The sequence below is a fragment of the Tachysurus vachellii genome, chromosome 17 (assembly GCF_030014155.1).
Source record: "Tachysurus vachellii isolate PV-2020 chromosome 17, HZAU_Pvac_v1, whole genome shotgun sequence".
Taxonomy (NCBI): Eukaryota; Metazoa; Chordata; class Actinopteri; order Siluriformes; family Bagridae; genus Tachysurus; species Tachysurus vachellii.
The window spans coordinates 16,894,103-16,913,011 of NC_083476.1; positions in this window are offsets into that span (position 1 = coordinate 16,894,103).

An 18,909-nucleotide genomic window follows, 5' to 3' on the forward strand; every position below is an offset into this window, starting at 1 on the left:
CAAGAGAGAGTAAGGGAGCGTTCCCAGCTCCCCCCTGGTGACAGCGATGGGCCGGTGCCATGGCCACGGTGCTGGGAGGAAGCTGAGGCTCTGCATTATTAATGTGCACCGCGGCGTCCTCGCTCCTCCCAACCACACTGCCTACTGCCCAGTCTGCCATCACACAGGGAGAGAGAAAGAGAGAGAGAGAGAGAGAGAGAGAGAGAGAGAGAGAGAGAGAGAGAGAGAGAGAGAGGAGGTCGAGATAAAGAAAGTGATGCTCATTAGTGCGTACAATGTGTGCGTCTTTGTGAGCTCACGTGCTGGTGTAAGAGAGCGTGAAAATGATAGATGGACAGACAGACAGACAGACAGACAGACAGACAGACAGACAGACAGACAGACAGGCAGGCAGATAGATAGATAGATAGATAGATAGATAGATAGATAGATAGATAGATAGATAGATAGATAGATAGATAGATAGATAGATAGAGCTATTATTAACGTATAAACATTACACCATTTTCATTCTCATAGGTGCTTTGACCTACATGCAAAGTGATTTATGCAAAGTGATGTAATAATCTTTGTACCAGATTAAGAATCATTTTTTTATTAGTAACACTTCATAAAGAAGATGCTGCTAGTCCAAGAGTTCAGCAATTAAGGTTATGTCCAGATTGACAGACATCACCAGGTCTATTTGGGTGCTATAAAAGTTGAGATGAAATAAAGCTATGGTATAAAAGATACTTTGAAGATGTCTGTTCATCTGTCCATTTTATGTACCACTAATCCTAAAAAGGGTTGATGAGAATGTGAGGCAGGGTACACCCTGGATTGGCATACTCACTCACACTATGGACAGTTTAGAGATGCAAATCAGCTTACCATGCATGTCTTTGGAATCGGGGAGCAAACTGGAGTACAAGGAAGAAACCCCTGAAGCACAGGTAGAATATGAAAGCTATAGGCACACAGGAAAGAGGCAACATTTAACCCCTTTACACACACCTTAAGGTTAAGAATGTGGTAAATAAGAAAAACAGTGCAAAGGAATAGAGTATGGTAGGATTTTTTGTAGAGGAATCAGTGTTTATTAAGAAAGAATGACTAGCAATAATGACTTCAGGTTGTTGGAGGTAAAAATCAATTTGTTTTATTTTCAATTAAAAAGACACTTTTATTTCTCCATTTCCAACTCATTCATTTTACTGTAGATATTTTGTGAGGCTACACATGGTGTAGATGCTATAAAGAGGAAGTAGCTGCGGTTAAGGAGAGTGAGAAAGAAAAAGAAAGAAAGAGAGAGAGAAAGAAAGAGAAACAGTAGATGTGATGGTGAACAGGAAGGAAACGAGAAGCTGTGCTGGTTGCTGAGGCAGGGTTAGCAGGGTTAGCTGTGAAGAGGAAGGTCAATGTGGCTGAGCGAACTGTCACGGCGAGAATCCTGCAATCTTATCAGCACCTCGCAGACATGGAGCGGCGCTGATCTGCTCGTCCTCTCGGCCAACACTCGCACCCTGCCCCCACCCCTGCTCTCGCCTCCTTTTCCCAACTCTCGCCAGTACCGTAGCCACAGCCAGCACAGCCCAATGCTGCTGCTTAACCAGGCCAAGAGAAAGCATTCACTGTAGCATGGAGCCAAAGATGATTTGACCACTAGTGGAACGAACAACTAACAATAATGCAAGAGAATATTTCAGGATGTTGGTGGACTAATGCTTGAGAAAAATGTCCAATGAACATCAGTTAAAGTTTCTTCTTCCCCTAAAGAGCATTTGAGCTTCTACCTGCTGTAACTACCTTCTAACTAGAAAAACATTCTATTGTCGGATTTCGCATCCATTTTTTAAACAGTCTAAAGAAAGACAATTAAAGATTCTAAAGTTATGTATACTTAACCAGCTACAAATAATATTCAAGCCACACAATGTTGTCCAAACACAGCTTAGTGACTATTGCTATCTCCCATTACTTGAAATTTAAGCTTTTTTTTTGAGAGGTGTGGTGGGGAATAAAAGGAACATTCCATTTCCATTACCAAATTGTTTCATTCCATTTCCATTACCAAAAAGTAAATCAGATTTGAATTTATCTGTGTTGTAACAGTTACCCTTCACCATCAACAGGACACAGACCCAGTAACCTCCATCATTCACTCATTTTCTACCGCTTATCCGAACTACCTCGGGTCACGGGGAGCCTGTGCCTATCTCAGGCGTCATCGGGCATCAAGGCAGGATACACCCTGGACGGAGTGCCAACCCATCGCAGGGCACACACACACTCTCATTCACTCACACACACACTAGGGACAATTTTCCAGAGATGCCAATCAACCTACCATGCATGTCTTTGGACCAGGGGAGGAAACCAGAGTACCCGGAGGAAACCCCCGAGGCACGGGGAGAACATGCAAACTCCACACACACAAGGTGGAGGCAGGAATCGAACCCAGACCCTGGAGGTGTGAGGCGAACGTGCTAACCACTAAGCCACCGTGCCCCCCTACAACCGCCATCATATTTAACAAATTATTTATTTAACCATTAAGTTGGTACTATGAGTTCTAAATAACAAGATATGGACTAAAATTCTGTAATCTCAGCAACCCAAAGTATCCAAGATTACCCAACTTGTTAATCTTATTTATTTGTTGAATAAATTTCAGTCATTTACTTTTAATGTATCCAGTGTATCCTGCAGTCATACAGCCTGCAGTCCTGTATCCTGCAGTTTTTAACAGTTTATTGTTGAATTGAATGTTGTGGAATTTCCACATGACAAGTTAGTTCCTATTATCACTTACCTTACAGCAGCTATAAATAGTTGTTCTCTCACCAGGCTCTCTTTTTTTCTTTCTTCTATACAAAAGCAGCATGTCTGTCCTGAAGAATCCCCCATGGTAGAAAAACAACTGTTACAAAGCACTGGCACTGGAGACTCCTTTCATAAGTGTTTCGTTACTGTTCTTAACCTTGGCAGCATTATAATGTACAGTAAGGAGGATAAAATACTAAATAAGTATTTGTAAACAGAGTATTTTTAAATGTGATGATGCAACAATGAAGGATGAAGCAATTAAAACAAAGTAAAAAAATAAAAAGTATTTTAGCACTTAGCAGAAATAAATGAGGCTTGAGATGTGCACTTCTGGTTTTCATTGGCATACATAAGTAGAAAAGAACAGAGCTCCAGCCTGAACTCTTGCAGCTCTGGGCTATGACCTTGCTCCTCTCCTCAGGCCATAGAGGCAGGAGGAGAACGGCATAGGGAACGGCAAGTCTCCAGTGTTGTGGGCAGCAGTAGCAGAAGGCTCAGTGCCTGAGGGTACAGGGCTGAAGCTGAAGCGTGAGGGGGCAAACGCAATGAGCTGCTGCAGGCGGGAAGCGGCTGATGTGTCACTGTCACTGTAGGGTTCTTACCCATGCAACTCTGTGTGCTGCCAGATAATGAAAAACACAAAATCAGCCCTTCATTGTAGTTGATAAAATATACTGCTTTGTGAGGTACAAATGAAATATACCCATAATCAGTACTTTAAGGTTTAACCTCATAAATACAAAGAAGAAGTACATCTTTTGTTTTCTAGCATAGGACAACTCAGATAATCACTCTTTACAACCGCAGTGAGTAGAAAAGCATCTCAGAATGTATACCACATCACATCTTGAGGCTCATGGGCTACAACAGCATAAGACCACATCAGCCATGAACAGGAGTCTGAGGTCACAGTGGATTCAGACTCTCAATAATCGGACAGTTAAGGTTTAGAAAGAAGACCAGGTGATGAATCTCCAATCTGTCCAGCTGTTAATTGTAGCCTCAGATTCCTGTTCTTGGTTGAAAGAACTGGAAATCTGAATTGTCTTCTCCTGTTGTACAGTAACTTATTTGTCTCAAGCTTCTGCATGTTGTAAATGTTTGCTATTCTGCTCACCACAATTGTAAAGTGAGATAATCTGAGTTATCATGAACCAGTCTGGCTGTTCTCTGGCCTACAGGGCTGCGACACACTTCAAGTTTTTTTTTTTTTGTTTTTTTACCATTTATTGTAAAGAGACTAGAGACTGTTGTGAGTGCAAATCCTCAGAGAATAAAGTCTAGCCACAAATTATAGCCAGGTGTGATGTCTTAACTTTTATTGTAGTATTTTACAATTCAAATAGCATAACAATACTGTATTTTCATACATGATTAGCCACTAACATATTCCTAGCAACTCGTCAGTCATTGTGGCTAATGATACAATTTATTTTGGTTATATCTGGGATAAATTTGATTAGCCAGGCTGCACTGTAGCTTATCATAACTGCTCACATTCAGGTGTGTTAACTGTACTAACAGTTCTGTCTACCATATAGAACTAGCATTAGACAGACATAGACATAATGACAATTCAGCTATGTATCAGGTGCAGAAAAATAAAAGCAAGAGAATATTAAAAGGGACATGTAATTTCTATCCCTGTCTTACTCACTCATTTTCTACCGCTTATCCGAACTACCTCGGGTCACGGGGAGCCTGTGCCTATCTCAGGCGTCATCGGGCATCAAGGCAGGATACACCCTGGACGGAGTGCCAACCCATCACAGGGCACACACACAGTCTCATTCACTCACACAATCACACACTACGGACAATTTTCCAGAGAGATGCCAATCAACCTACCATGCATGTCTTTGGACCGGGGGAGGAAACCGGAGTACCCCATCCCTGTCTTAGTGCTCTGAAAACATTTGAATGCACTCTTCCTAGTTCCGGCCTGGTATCAGTTTAGACAGTGGAAGCAAATATATTGCTATTCTTGTTAGTTTGAACTTTTGATCAGATATGGTTAGATAAGGCCAGACTTATCAGCATACTTTTTGTTAGTTAGCAATTTAGCTATCATCCTGCACTGGCATCTTAGGGGCTTAGAAATATTAACTAAATCTCTAGCAAGCTAATAAATTCAGTGCCAGTGGTAGTACTTTCTTATTCTGAGCTCATTTGAATTTATGATTAAATTCAATTGAAATAGGAAAATGAATATTGTACGATTAATGGCAGAATCCATTTACAAAATACTTTATTTGAATATCTTCAAGATAACCAACATCTTTGATTAAGATGCTCCACCTATGATATCTGCTGGAATTCAAAATCATGAGTAATCATGAGACACACTTCTATTTTATTCAAATGTGTAAATGCTCAATTATGCTATACGTCAAGTCTTTATTACTGTCTTAGGTCTGAATACAGCTATCCAATTTCAGTGTTATATCCTGTGCAAAACTCAACTCTGGATACCTTTATAATGTAGTACTAAGGAAGCGTAAGAATGGCTACCAAGATTCATTTGAAAGCCTTTGAAATATTTGTGCATTGGACGATGAAATTTTTGGCAAAATCCCAGTACATCTTTATTATCCAAATCCCGTCATTCCTACAGTGAAGCTTGTTGCTAGCAGCATCAGCTTGTAGGATTCTTTCTCTTCAAATAGGACAGGGCCATTTGCCAGAATAGACTGCAAGATGGATGGTGCAAAATATTGGTGCTTTTGTGACGAACCTGTAACTCTCATCCAGGAAGCTGCAAATGGGAAGATGATTCACCTTTCAACATGACATGTGAGTCGAACACAACCACACAAGAGAAGAATGTGCTATAGTTGCCTGCTTAAAGCCTAAAAAACCCAATCAAAACACTTTGGAATGACTTGAAGATGGTTGCCCATCAATCTTCATTGTGTGGTTTGACTGGGCTTGGACAATTCTGTAACACAGAATGGGCAATTCCTCTCTCTATGTTGAAAGAAACATAGCTGAGGAAAAAGTGCATCTGAAATATACAAACTCTCAGCATGTGTTTTCTTAGAAGACCCCAGCCAAGACCCTAAATACATCCATTTATTTTTCCTGTCAACACAAATCTAATATAAATTTAGCCAGGACATTGTCTGTTTCCATCGTGAGACGTTGTTCCCTCTGTTGGATAACCTTACACAAAATTCTAGTAGTTGAAGATAACACCTTCAAATTTTAGATGCTTATGAACAAGCAGGTTGGGCATCTCTCACTCACTTACTCACTCATTTTCTACCACTTATCAGAACTACCTCGTGTCACGGGGAGCCTGTGCCTATCAAGGCAGGATACACCCTGGACAGAGTGGCAACCCATCGCAGGGTACACACACACTCTCATTCACTCACACAATCACACACTACGGACAATTTTCCAGAGATGCCAATCAACCTACCATGCATGTCTTTGGACCGGGGGAGGAAACCGAAGTACCCGGAGTAAACCCCAGAGGCACGGGGAGAACATGCAAACTCCACACACACAAGGCGGAGGCGGGAATCGAACCCCCAACCCTGGAGGTGTGAGGCAAACGTGCTAACCACTAAGCCACCATGCCCCCCTCAGGTTGGGCATCTCGAAGAGCCGAAATGATATGAGCATTTACTTTGACATTAGAAGCATTTGTGTGAAAAAATAACACTAACAAACTTTCTATGAATATGTTGCCTTTAGAAGTTTAGGTAAAAACAGAAATACAAATTACGTCGTCAACTCAAGAAGCTTTTATTGTCATTTCAACCATAGGCCTTTTATATTAACCTCTATTGTAGAGTGTGACATGACAAAGACATTAAGGTAGACACAACAAAACAGGCACAAATTCCACTTTTTGTCCTCTGGTTAAAAGAGTGAAAAGACAGTGAAAGAGCTTAATGGTTTTTCATAGCTGCAATATATTCAATATTCTAAATTTCCAAAATTTTCAGTGTTATGGTAGGAAACAACATTATAAATTCGCTACTATTTTGTGTTTATCATTTTAGTTGCTCGTGCTACCCTGTGATTTGCCAGCTGGCTCGTTCTGTAGCTAAAATCACCAACCAGGCGCTAATTTGCTACTAGGGTCACTGACTCATCAAGTCAATTTGAAATATGAGACATGGGGATTTTAAATGACATTACCTTGAAATATTACTCGGCTTAAAGTGGAAAAAGTGCCAGTACTCCTCTTTTTGGCATGCTAACATATGTGCTACCACTTTTAGCAAACCATTAGCCAGTTATTTTGAAGCTCTGGAATGAATATGGTAGACAACAGTCTGTGAAACATTTATTTGAAAAATAGTGTATATTGTTTGAATAAAAAAACTTAAAATGTTAGAATTATTTAAGTAGTAAAAATGTAGAGTACCCAAATATTCAAAAGTGGCATCACTATAGATACTGTACTCGCATCCTGATTTCATAACAGTGTATGTTTGAATATATTTGAGGTGATGTTTTGTCTTCATGTCTAAAAACCATGAGTGTTTCACTCCTTATTAGCTGTAATACTGCCAGAGTTTGTTTTTACACATGTGTGTAGAAGTAAAAGGTAAAAAAAAAAAATACAAGATACTTTACTTTAGCTTTTCTGGGTGTATAAAAAAACAAAGTCTTAATTACTTTCCTATTTCTATCATATGACATTCATGGAAATGGCTTTATAACTGACTCGTCTATCATTTTCATTTTAACTTATTTTTGGTGTGGTTAACAAAGTGTGATGACATTTTCTTCCTTTTCTATCGTCAGATGCCACACGACCTTCACACTGTCTGAAATGCTGTTGGTCGGACATCAGCAGTGTGAGCCATTATGCCTTGTCTTTATGAGTGACCAAATATTTTTGTTGTCATTTTCTAATCCATAGTCTAAAAAAAGTGTTTTTCTACTAACATGAAGCTGTCCAGAATTTGTGTTTAAGTTGAAAAAGCTGCTTTTTCTGTGGCATCATATTTTGGAACCTGGCAACCTGCCAAATGTCGTGACAGTAAAAAAATTCTTGCTTTCTTTCTCACTCATTTTTATGGCTTTAATTTGCTTGTGTATGAATGAAATGCTGATGCAATTTTGTGAAGTACACATGCAGTCAGTTTCAGAAACTTTGGCACCAAAAGGATTTGCACCAACAACAGTCTTGATTACAGTGGAAGGAGCAACAAAACAAAAAACACTCAGCATTGACACCTAATACCAAGTTGTTGAGAGGTCAGAAAAGGATACTGAGACTGGACATAAACGTTATGGCAACTCATATTAGCAGACTTTACCATGAGCAGAAAAGCATCTCAGAATTCACAACATGCAGAAGCTTGAGAGAAATGAGCTACAACATCACGAGAAAACACTCCTGCCAGCCAAGAACAGGTATCCGAGGCTACATAGGGCACAGGTTCACACAGACTCTACCGGATTGATTGGAAAATTATCACCTGGTTCTTCTTCCTCATCCATAACTGTCCTGATTCAGTGAGTCCTATGTCTACTGTAGCCTCAGATTCCTGTTCATGGCTGAATTGTAGTCCATCTGCCTCAAGGTTCGATCGGTTGCAAATTCAGAGATGCTTTTCTCCCTACTATGGAGGCAAAGAATGATTATTTGAGTCATCTTATTCTTGGTGTCAAATAAGTCATATGTCTATTTACGGTTACAGATTTTACCATTTGACTTGGGAGAGTTTCGAGAAACTTTACGCCTCCGCCTTGTGTGTGTGGAGTTTGCATGTTCTCCCCGTGCCTCGGGGGTTTCCTCCGGGTACTCCGGTTTCCTCCCCCGGTCCAAAGACATGCATGGTAGGTTGATTGACATCTCTGGAAAATTGTCCGTAGTGTGTGAGTGCGTGAGTGAATGAGAGTGTGTGTGTGCCCTGCGATGGGTTGGCACTCTGTCCAGGGTGTATCCTGCCTTGATGCCCGATGACGCCTGAGATAGGCACAGGCTCCCCGTGACCCGAGGTAGTTCTGATAAGCGGTAGAAGATGAATGAATGAATGAATGTTATCTTGTTGTTGTCATTTGGTTTACATGTTGGTTCACGTTTGTGTTTGTAAATATCATATATATGTGTTATTAGTGCTTCATAAACATCAACAAACAATACAGCGTTTTGGAGACGCATCCATCACTGTAGTAGCGTGAAAAAATAAATATATATATATATAAAACCTACAGCACAAGCCTAAAGGCAGAGATGATTTGCTCTGGAGGTTGGCTGATAGCTCAGGAGCAGTTCATGATTTTATTGAGAAGTCAGAAAGGCCAGATGAAGAGTGTTTGCTGTTTTTGCAGGTATTACTCTGTGCTGAGATCTGTGTGTGTTTGTGTGTGTGTGTGAGAGAGAGAGAGAGAGAGAGTGTGAGTGAGTGAGTGACATTTGGATATGTAATTGATCAAGAATACACATGAAAGTGTTTCTCACTGTATCTAATTTTACAAACATCTAATCTGAAATTGATTTGTTGTCCAATCATTTAATTTTATTTGCATTTTTTAGACCTTAAACACTAGCAAGCAACAAGTCACTTGTGTCGCCCGTATTTTGTCACATGTAGCCATTAGTGACTGAAGCTGTTGTCTCTGGTGGATGTGCGCTTTCCAGCGTTCCTGTGGGAAATTTCTATACCTTCTAAAGCAGTCTAGTTAAACACAAAGGATATAATGTGCTAATCTGTGTGATAACTGGGCGTTTGATTCACATACTAAACAAAGCTGCAACCATCTCTGCTCTTTATCTGTGTATTGTTTCTATGCATGTTTAACGAGAGGTCATATATAAAAAGAAAAATTTTAACTTATTACGTCATTTGCAGAGAATCGAGAACATTTAAATTTAAACGGTGTTTATTGGCATGTGTTGCTTGATAGTGTGAGCGTAAGTTTGTATATTAATACTGATAATAATAAAGTTCTAGCTAATAAATTATAATGTGTAATGATGACATGAACATTGTAAAGATTCATTTGCTTTTTTATTTGTAATTCAATTATTGGATGTGTGATATCGAAGTTGCAGTCACAGCTGATTTATGAATCTGGATATGGCTTTGAATTCACAAAATTATGGATCTTTTTTTTTTACTGGAAAATAGCTACTTTGTTCACCGATGTGAATGTGAACCTCAGTCAAAACCCTAGAATTTCAATCACACAACTGATTCCTAAACTTACTGCGGAATTTTTGATTTCTTATAGAAAAGCAAACATTGCCATCAGCTCTCACTTATAGTGTTAGGATTTCTATGAAAGTTGCAGGTCGATGAATCTGTTTAAGGATTAAAATTTTGAAGGTTGCGGAATTATAATTTCATAGTTGCAATTAAGGCTTGTAGAAAATAACTTGCTAACAATTTGCATCAAGAAAATCCGACTTGCAAAATAAAAACACCAAAAAAACCTCTCACGCTTGCTCCTGCTCACAACGCCCTTCAAACCCCCCCACCGGAATCTGCCACAGCACACACACACACACACACACACACACACACACACACACACATGCGTGCGCACACGCAGAAACAGATTAAGCACAAATCAATGGCTGCGGCTGAGGCGGGGGAGATTTCACCCTGGCTTCTCGTTAAGGCCCGGCTGAGGCGTGCAGGCTCGGGGGAGTGTTATTACCGGGGTGATGGTTGATAAGACGCTCGTTCCTCCACGCTGCATCCCGCGGGACAGATGCATCGCGCAGCCATGGTAACCGTAAGGCTAGGTGTTATGCTATAATTGGGCCGGCGCTTTTAACAGCACAGCCACACAGCCAGGTACGCCGGCGTCTTCAAATGAGAAATTATACCACGGCGTGCAAAACGCATGAGAGAGAGAGAAAGACAGAGGATGAGAAGACTGCAGACTGTTTTCCTCATTGCATCCACTTACATATACCAAGCGACATATGAAATACTGCAGTTTTACCCACAGTGCACTGGGGTCAAAGAAGCCTGGGATTAATTTAACTACATGCCCAGAATAGGTGTCATATGCTCCTTGCAGCATATGCTCATAATGCTAATTACTGCTTTAGTCTGATTTTATATATAATGTGGAGAAAACTAGCACAAGATGAACCAGTTCAAAGGATGTGCGCGCACACACACACAAACACACACACACACGTGCTGAGCTATCGTATCTACTGCTTCTTCTCAGCTTGTTTACATAGGCTTTGAAAGCTCCACCAGGGGCTCGGTGAGCCTGTTTTGAGAGATAGATTCAAGGTGCGGTGAAGAAGACGAGAGACAAGAAGAGAACAGGAGAGGAGAACAGGAGAGGAAGGAGCTTTGACGAACATGGCCGCTCGCTCTGCAGACACTGTTGATTACGATCAATTTCCCCCGTATCGACGCTCTCTCTGGCCCTGAGCAACACTCCCTCCTGCACTTTACATGCTACGTGCTTTGTGTACCATGACACTCCCTCCCTCTTCCTCTCTCTCTCTCTTTTTCTCTCTCTCGCTCTCTCTCTCTCTCTCTGTCTCTCTCTCTATCTATCTGTGAACTAACCCTAGTCAGGACTCTGGTGGGATTGTTTGCTCATGGCCTCTGGAGTGAAAGGGTCTATGAGTCATCCCACACTACATCTGGTCTGTCTCCTGCATGAGAAAACTAGCCCAGCTAGTCAGAGCTGGCCGTAACCCAGCAATGGCATACTGGCAGGCAACTTAGCCTTGGGTCTGATGCTGGTTGATAATGTTTTGAACAATGCTACGTCAGGTCATTCAAGGCATCGCTGTAAATAGATGTGATTGTAATCGCAAAACAACTGGAGTGAAGCTATTGAGTGAAACATACTAACTTTGCTGTATTGATTGCTCTCGTCTTGATCGAAGGTTCCTTTCGTTATTTGTCTCTCAGCCAATCTGTAGTTGGGCTAATTTAGGGTTCTGGTGGTGATTACTAAAAGGAAACATAAGGCCACAAACACATGGACTGCAGACTGCTGTAATGGAGGAAGAGAGTGCTCGCTTGCAACAGAGCACCCCTCATCCCTCTATCTCTCCGCTCTTGGCAGCCTCCATCCGAATTAATTGCATCTCCGAGAGAGCAGGAGAAAGTGTGAGAGAGAGAAATAGAGAGCGAGAGAGAGAGAGAGAGGGTTGCTGGGCCGGTGTAGCTGTGGGGGAATCATTTAAAATTCTACCTCCCGTGTGGTTCCTGGTTTCCAGTTTAATGACCCCCCTCCTTCTCTCCTCCACCGCCCTCCCCACTGTCTTCCTTACTCTCCGAGCTCTTGCTTTCCTCGTCCCTTCGTTCTTTCTTTCAGGCGTCTTCAGAGAACGCCTACCCCACCACCACCACCACCACCACCACCCTTCCGTCGCCAGCACAGACACACACACACGCACCAAACCTCATGCTGCCACAGATCCGCGTAATGCTCTGCTCTCCAATTACCAGCCGCACATCCACAATCCATGCCGCTGCCCCTGGGAGCTGCTACACCTGTTGTCACCAGCACAGAGTGAAAGCTAATATCACAACCTCGTCGACACAAAAAACGGGCAACAACCGGTTTCAAGAAGCAATGTTGCCTATTAGACTTTTTGTCATGACACTTGCTTGTCTCGTCGGAACGGGCCTCATCTGACTGGACTTTTTCTGCTAAGGTTTGGCCTTCACTGGCATTTACACAGAGACTGGTAACTGCATGACTCATTTGTGATTAGAAGGTCTGGTGTAGCAGGAAGAGAGAGGGAGAGAAAAAAGAGACAGCCAGAAAGAGATAACGAAGGAGATAAAAGCTAGAAACGATGAGGTAGTGGCGCTTGGGTTCCAGCCCACCTTAACTGTCACTAGGGTCTGGGACCATCTGGCCTGTGTGTGTGCTAGAGGTGTGTGTGTGTTGTGTGCCCTGCCAGGTCTCTGGGCTCCTGTCACCTGCACCAGTGGAGGATGAGCAGGAAGGAAGTGCTCCCAATCACTCAAGAATGAAAGAGCACGAGAGAGAGAGAGAGAGAGAGAGAGAGAGAGAGAGAGAGAGAGAGAGAGAGAGAGAGAGAGCAAATCCTATTCCACAAACATGGTGCTAAAGCTGACACAGATCATGGAACTAGTAAACCTTTAAAAAATGCCCCATGTTTCTATACTATTACATAATCAGATGGTGGAGTTCAGTAAAGATAAAAAAAATAAAAAATAATCATAGACAATTACAAACAAAATGAGAGGTAAATTGTTGTTTTGAGCTATTTATTAGGAGCGTTTAGCTGCTAGAAAAGTTGTGCTAGCATCAGCTGTATGCTTTCTGTTTCTTTCACTCTTTCAGACCATTGATTTCTAAAATACGAAAAAGTAAATCAAAACAGTTGATCACTTAAGTCTTGATTTGACTTTCAAAGGTGTTAGCTTGTGAACTAGCAAACAGATTATTTTGATCTTGTAAAATGATGTAATTGCAGGGTTCACAGCTAGGTTTACTAATGAAGACTGAAAGGAAGAATATGGTGTATTTCTTACACCTTTAGTGGTGATATTAGATATAGAATAATACTAGCAGGTAGCACACAGCACATTCTCAAGAAACGCTCTGAACAAATAACCTAAACTACGGTATATAGTTAGTTTAGATAACTGAGTTCAAGGCTAGTTCTGTGTACATGCTTATGCGTCGCTTCACAGTAAATGAGTATGTGACAAGAGAGTCAAGCTTGGCCGTGCCTTCGACCATACATCTTTACTTTTCTTGGTGGAGGTGTAATCAAAGAGGTCAGATCATACGCAAGGTCAGAGTGTGTGTGTGAATGAAGGCGTGCTGTGTATGTGGTTGATTTTATTCTGCTAAGGCTAGGCGCAGTGTGTGTTGGCTCCCTCGGTCTCTCCCCTGTGTGGTCAATAGCAGTGTGCAGGCTGCAGATCGATGTGGGGTCAATACCTCTCAGACGCCTGCCTCTTTGTGCCTGCTCTGATTTAGCTAGCGTCCGGCCGGGCCCCCGCTCTCACCCGCTCTCTGCACCCCCCCTTCCTCTGCTGTCTTTTACGAGCAGCCCTCTTAAATACGTCGGCCGGCTGAAATTAGAGACGCAGCAGTAAATCTGTGACGCGCAGAGCTGAGCACACTCTCTCAGCTCTCCTGCTCTCCCTCTCTCACCAAACACAATAAAGCTTGCACGGCACACAGCCATAAACCCCCTCACCTGTGCCGCTAGACACACTCCAAGTGCATGTGTGTGTGTGTGTGTGTGTATGTGTGTGTGTGTGTGAGATAGAGAAAGAGAGAGGGAAAGACAGAATTGCATTGTGTGGCTTTCGCACAAGCTTTTTTCGATCCATATAACTCGAGCTAACTTTGACCTTATTCGATTTTTGTTCTGTGGAGGTGAGGCATTGGTTTTGCTCAGTATCTGTCTCCTGATAAATAACATACACAAAGTCTGCGCTTCTCTTCTCTTCTCTATTCAGTCATGCCGTCGTAGGTAGGTTTAGTCTACATGCTTAGATTTCACAGCTCGTTTGTTGTGGACGCCATGGATCAATGACTTAAGTGCGGGGCTTGTGTTTCACAACTGGAACGCCAGACCATAAGAAAGGTGACTGGAAGATGAATATGCGGACTAGCATACCTAGCGACGCAAAGTTTGTTTTGAACATAACCGACTTTTGCCTATTGGACTGAAATGAATATGTCCTGAGTGCCGGATCAATGGGTCAGTTTTGCTGTTTGTGAAGGACAGAGATAGTGCTCTGGAAATCGATTGGCTTATTGATTAATTGGAAAGCGTCAAGCAGCATTGACTTATTGGTCTGCAGCCAGGTTGGGTCCGAGGACATGAAACAAGGAGCTTAATTTCCACTTAAACACGTCCACACAGGGCTGATTCGATCTCCGACACACAGAGCGGTGTGTATTCTAGTCTCGCACGTCAGCGGTCCAGATCCCTGGCTGAAATGCTGTGTGATTGAGAGGCTCCCACGAAGCGGAGGAACATTATGGTAATTGTCATTACTAGGGCTGGGGCGAGTGCGTGACTGACGCCATTAGAGAGAGTGCAATTACAGTAGGGTTTGGCGACCTTGCTGACTGGAGGAGGTCAGGGCTTCTCATTAGAGTGCCGTGGAAGACAGCCCAGTGTCTCCGCCATGCCAATCAATACCCACATCCCCCCTGGCCTGGTCTAATCACAGCCTAGCCGCAGAAGGCCCACCCTACTCAGACCATCGCCAGGCCCATATGAATGCTGCTGATGTGAATCTCTCCCTCTTTTCCTCTCTCTCTCCCTCTCTCTCTCTCTCTCTCTCTCTCTCTCTTTCTCACTCTCTCTCACACACAAACACACCCGCACACTCTTATTCATTCACCTGTGTATGCATCTTAGGAATCAGCTGAGTATCCTTAAGCGTCTTCAAATTTCCTGGTGAGAATTATTTTCTTTGAATATATATTATGTGTTGTTTATTTATTATATCACTGCATTGTCAGACACCTTCAGTATCCTGCACAGCAGCATTGTGGAAGTTAAACACCTTAATATCACTGAACGGAGCTTCTTGTTACAGCAAGACAGTGACTTGTTTCTCAGACATATTGTTCACACAGTATATGAACAGTTACTAGGCTAGATAACAGCAAGTTACTTGCTTCTAAATGATCTAACTATGATTTTGTTGCAAACCCAGGGTCACCACGATGACTGTGCTATCACTCTTCAGTTTGCAACTATGAATGGTGAAGGTTACCTACATCACAAGGCAGTATAAAACACCTGGAGGAAAGTGCTGTCTGCCCTCTTCAACATTCATGAGTCCACAGATGCCCTGATTGGCTAGCATCTCTGTGATTATCAGGGGTAAGTGTATGTAATCTGTCCTACCCAGACATCATGACCATTTTTATTCTCTTTGGATTCCAGGCCACAATATGGGTTCAAAAATGCTCTCCTGATGAACAAATGTATCTGCTCACTGTAAACAAAACTGCTGTGTAGATATGGTGGATTGATCCTGCAAGGTCCTACCAAAATATCCAACACAAACCTTGAAAATGGAACTACAGAGCTCCTGTTATAAAAAATTCATCAGCACCTTCTGACCAATCAGAATCAAGCATTCAAAATCACTGTGCTATAAAACAAGATGATGCACAAAAAAATTGTTGAACTCAATTCATGTTTTAAAATCAACTGTTAAGCTTTGCTGTCTAGGATCTCTCATACTGTAGGTTAGTTGACTAATAAGGCAACGCTTTAATATTCACTTGGCTAACCGTAAGGAGTGGTGTGAGACAAGCTCTGAAGGTAGACGTACTGCACGTCACCATGTTGCCAGGTTACCGACATAACGTATGTTGAGGTACTTTAAATGATTGATGTATTGTAAGTTTGTGTGTGTTAGATGCTACAGGATTAAATGTAAATATATGTATATAATGCATTGTGGACTTCATGTTGCTGTAAGCTGCGTGTGAATGCAGGCAGCTTTCGTGTCCGTTGTCCTCTGAGATTAGGAGTGAGGGTGGAGACAAGGAGTGAGAAACAGAGAGAATTAGTGAGGAAGAGGGGGACGCAGGGACGGAGGAAGGGAGGGGGAGGGGAGCCAGGCCAGAGGGCTCCAGGCTCCAGCACATTTCCGCACTGTTCGCACTCCACTGCCTCAGTCACCAGCCGTGCCTATTAAATCAAGGGCCCCTCTCTACAAAGACTGCCAATTATGCCCGACTGAGCCGCCTCTCTCTCGCGCGTTCCATCTCTCTCTCTCACTCTCTCTCTCTTTTTCTCTCTCTCACGCTCTCTTTCTCTCTCTCATTCTCTCTCTCTCTTCCCATCCAGGACAGCCTGATCTCCAGGCCCACTGTGGCCCTGATGAACATTAAATCTAGTCAAACCTAAGCTAAACAACGGGTAGGACTCTAACATGAAGGTCTAACAAAGCGAAGAACTCATGTTACAAACTCATTAATTAACTACCAAATTCTAAGAGTTGTGGGTTTTAATAACGAGCTGCAGCTAACCAGACCAATTAACATGCTAAAGTTAGCTTCTGTGCTCTGTAACAGTAGTGAACTGAAATTCACAAATAGCACCAAGTGTTTTCAAAACTTCTGGCACACTCAGCAAAACTTTACATCCCAGTAAAATGTATCTTTCACTTTGGTTGGCTTTCTGAATGAATTAACTAGGAATCAAACCTTAAGGATATAGTGTTAGCATGAATTATTCAGAATGAACAGATGATGTGTTCTGAACAGATACAAATACAGCTATGAAAATATAGAATATAAGATTTCCTAAAATTCCCCTCACAAATTTTAAAGATAATTTTCTTTCACCTTAATTATTTTACCAATGGAATCAAGTTATTCTGTGCATTTTAATTAAGCACTATCACACAAACAAGAGAGCTGTTGTAATGATTATGAGTTGCTTCACTGTTAGTGAATGTAATATTGTTAAATAAACAAGAAACTAATATTGAGTAAATTTCGTTTCACACATGATATCGCCAAATATATTTTGTTTATTTTTGCTCTGACAACAAAAATAGTTCCCAGAGAAGCCACAGCTGGATAGAGCTTTGCATGTTGCCATGGCAACGCCCAGACTGACTGACAGCCCGTAGTGTCTGTAGTAACGGTGTTTCAGCGTAACAAATTATTTCTACAAATGTAATTTTATCTAGCGAACACAGAGACGCAGAGTGAGGGAAAAAGGGGAAATGTAAATGTAAATTAGTTTGATGATGTCAAACATAAATGAACTGATAGAAATACAGATATTAAAACGAGGCGCGCTTTATTTTATTTACTTTACTTTATTTATGCGCTTTTAGAGAGAGAGAGAGAGAGAGAGAGAGAGAGAGAGAATCACATGGTGTCTGTAGATAACAGGAAGTAACCTAGGGTTAGGTTTTAGTTTGGGGACTTTACTTTAATGCAGACCCATGTGAAGGGTCATCATGCAAAATCCTGCTTATACTGTATCATATTAGGCTACAGGTTTGTTTATATTTTGGAAATAGACTGTAAAAATTGTACACAGATAGAGAAAGGTAAGAGAAAAATATAATAAGTGGAAGCAGGATTTAGAAAACAGTCTTTAGTTGAGACTAATTATGAAATGGTGTAGGAACTGTTAGAGCCAAAGGTCAAAGGCCACTAAGGTACTGCTTTCTTCTTCTGAGAGTTTTTTCCCATTTCTAGTTAAAGCCATGCCGACGGCTGTGGGTTTAAAAGAATACAGAAATCCGGAGCACTAAACAGATACAGATACATCTAATACATCATAAAGCACATACATAAAAAACTTCTTTCTCTTAAACCCTCATCTCTGTTCTTCTGCTCTAAATATGTTGAGACACAAATAACGGACAAAAAAGCGAACCAGATCACCCAACCAGCTAAGTAAATCCTACGATTGTGTACAGTTGTGTCTATTTACTTATGCTTATATGTTTCTGGAAGTGTTATATATATATATACCACTGTATTAACATCCTATGCATCATGGTAGTTTTGCACTGTGAATGTATTGTGTGGAGTTTTGCATTTTCTCACTGTTTGCGTGGGTTTCCTTCGAGTTCTCTGGTTTCCTCCCACTTCCAAAAAACATGTCAGTACCTAGAAACATAGACTGGTAACTTTAAATTTGCCACAAATGTGTGAAGGTCTGCACTGATATGTACAATACCCAGTGTGTATCCTAGTCTTCCCAGGATAGACATCGGATCCACCGTGACTCAGATCAGGATTAAAAGGTATCACTAATTATGTACAAATGAATCAACAAGGCCCTGACTTATTTTCCCCCAGCCTATAATTTCCCCAGAATCCTTATTAAAAAAAACAATGCTAAATAAATCATTGTAGCTATATCTATATCTAGCTACATTTATCTCTATTGTCTGTAATGCTCATTGGAAATGTGTAAAGTCTGCATGAACCTCAGATGAATAATAAATAGCAGTACAGTCTATAGACTACTTCTCAGCATGGAGGCTTCTACGTAACTCTAGAAAGACTGACAATGCTTCAGGACATTGTGAAGGTTCAGACACAGATCAGCAGGGTCACGGTAACTCTCCGCTCCTCTCTCTCTCTTTCTCTTCCAAGTGTTCATCTTCTCAGCTCAGAGGCACAGATTCAAAGTTTACAAGCTTCACCTGT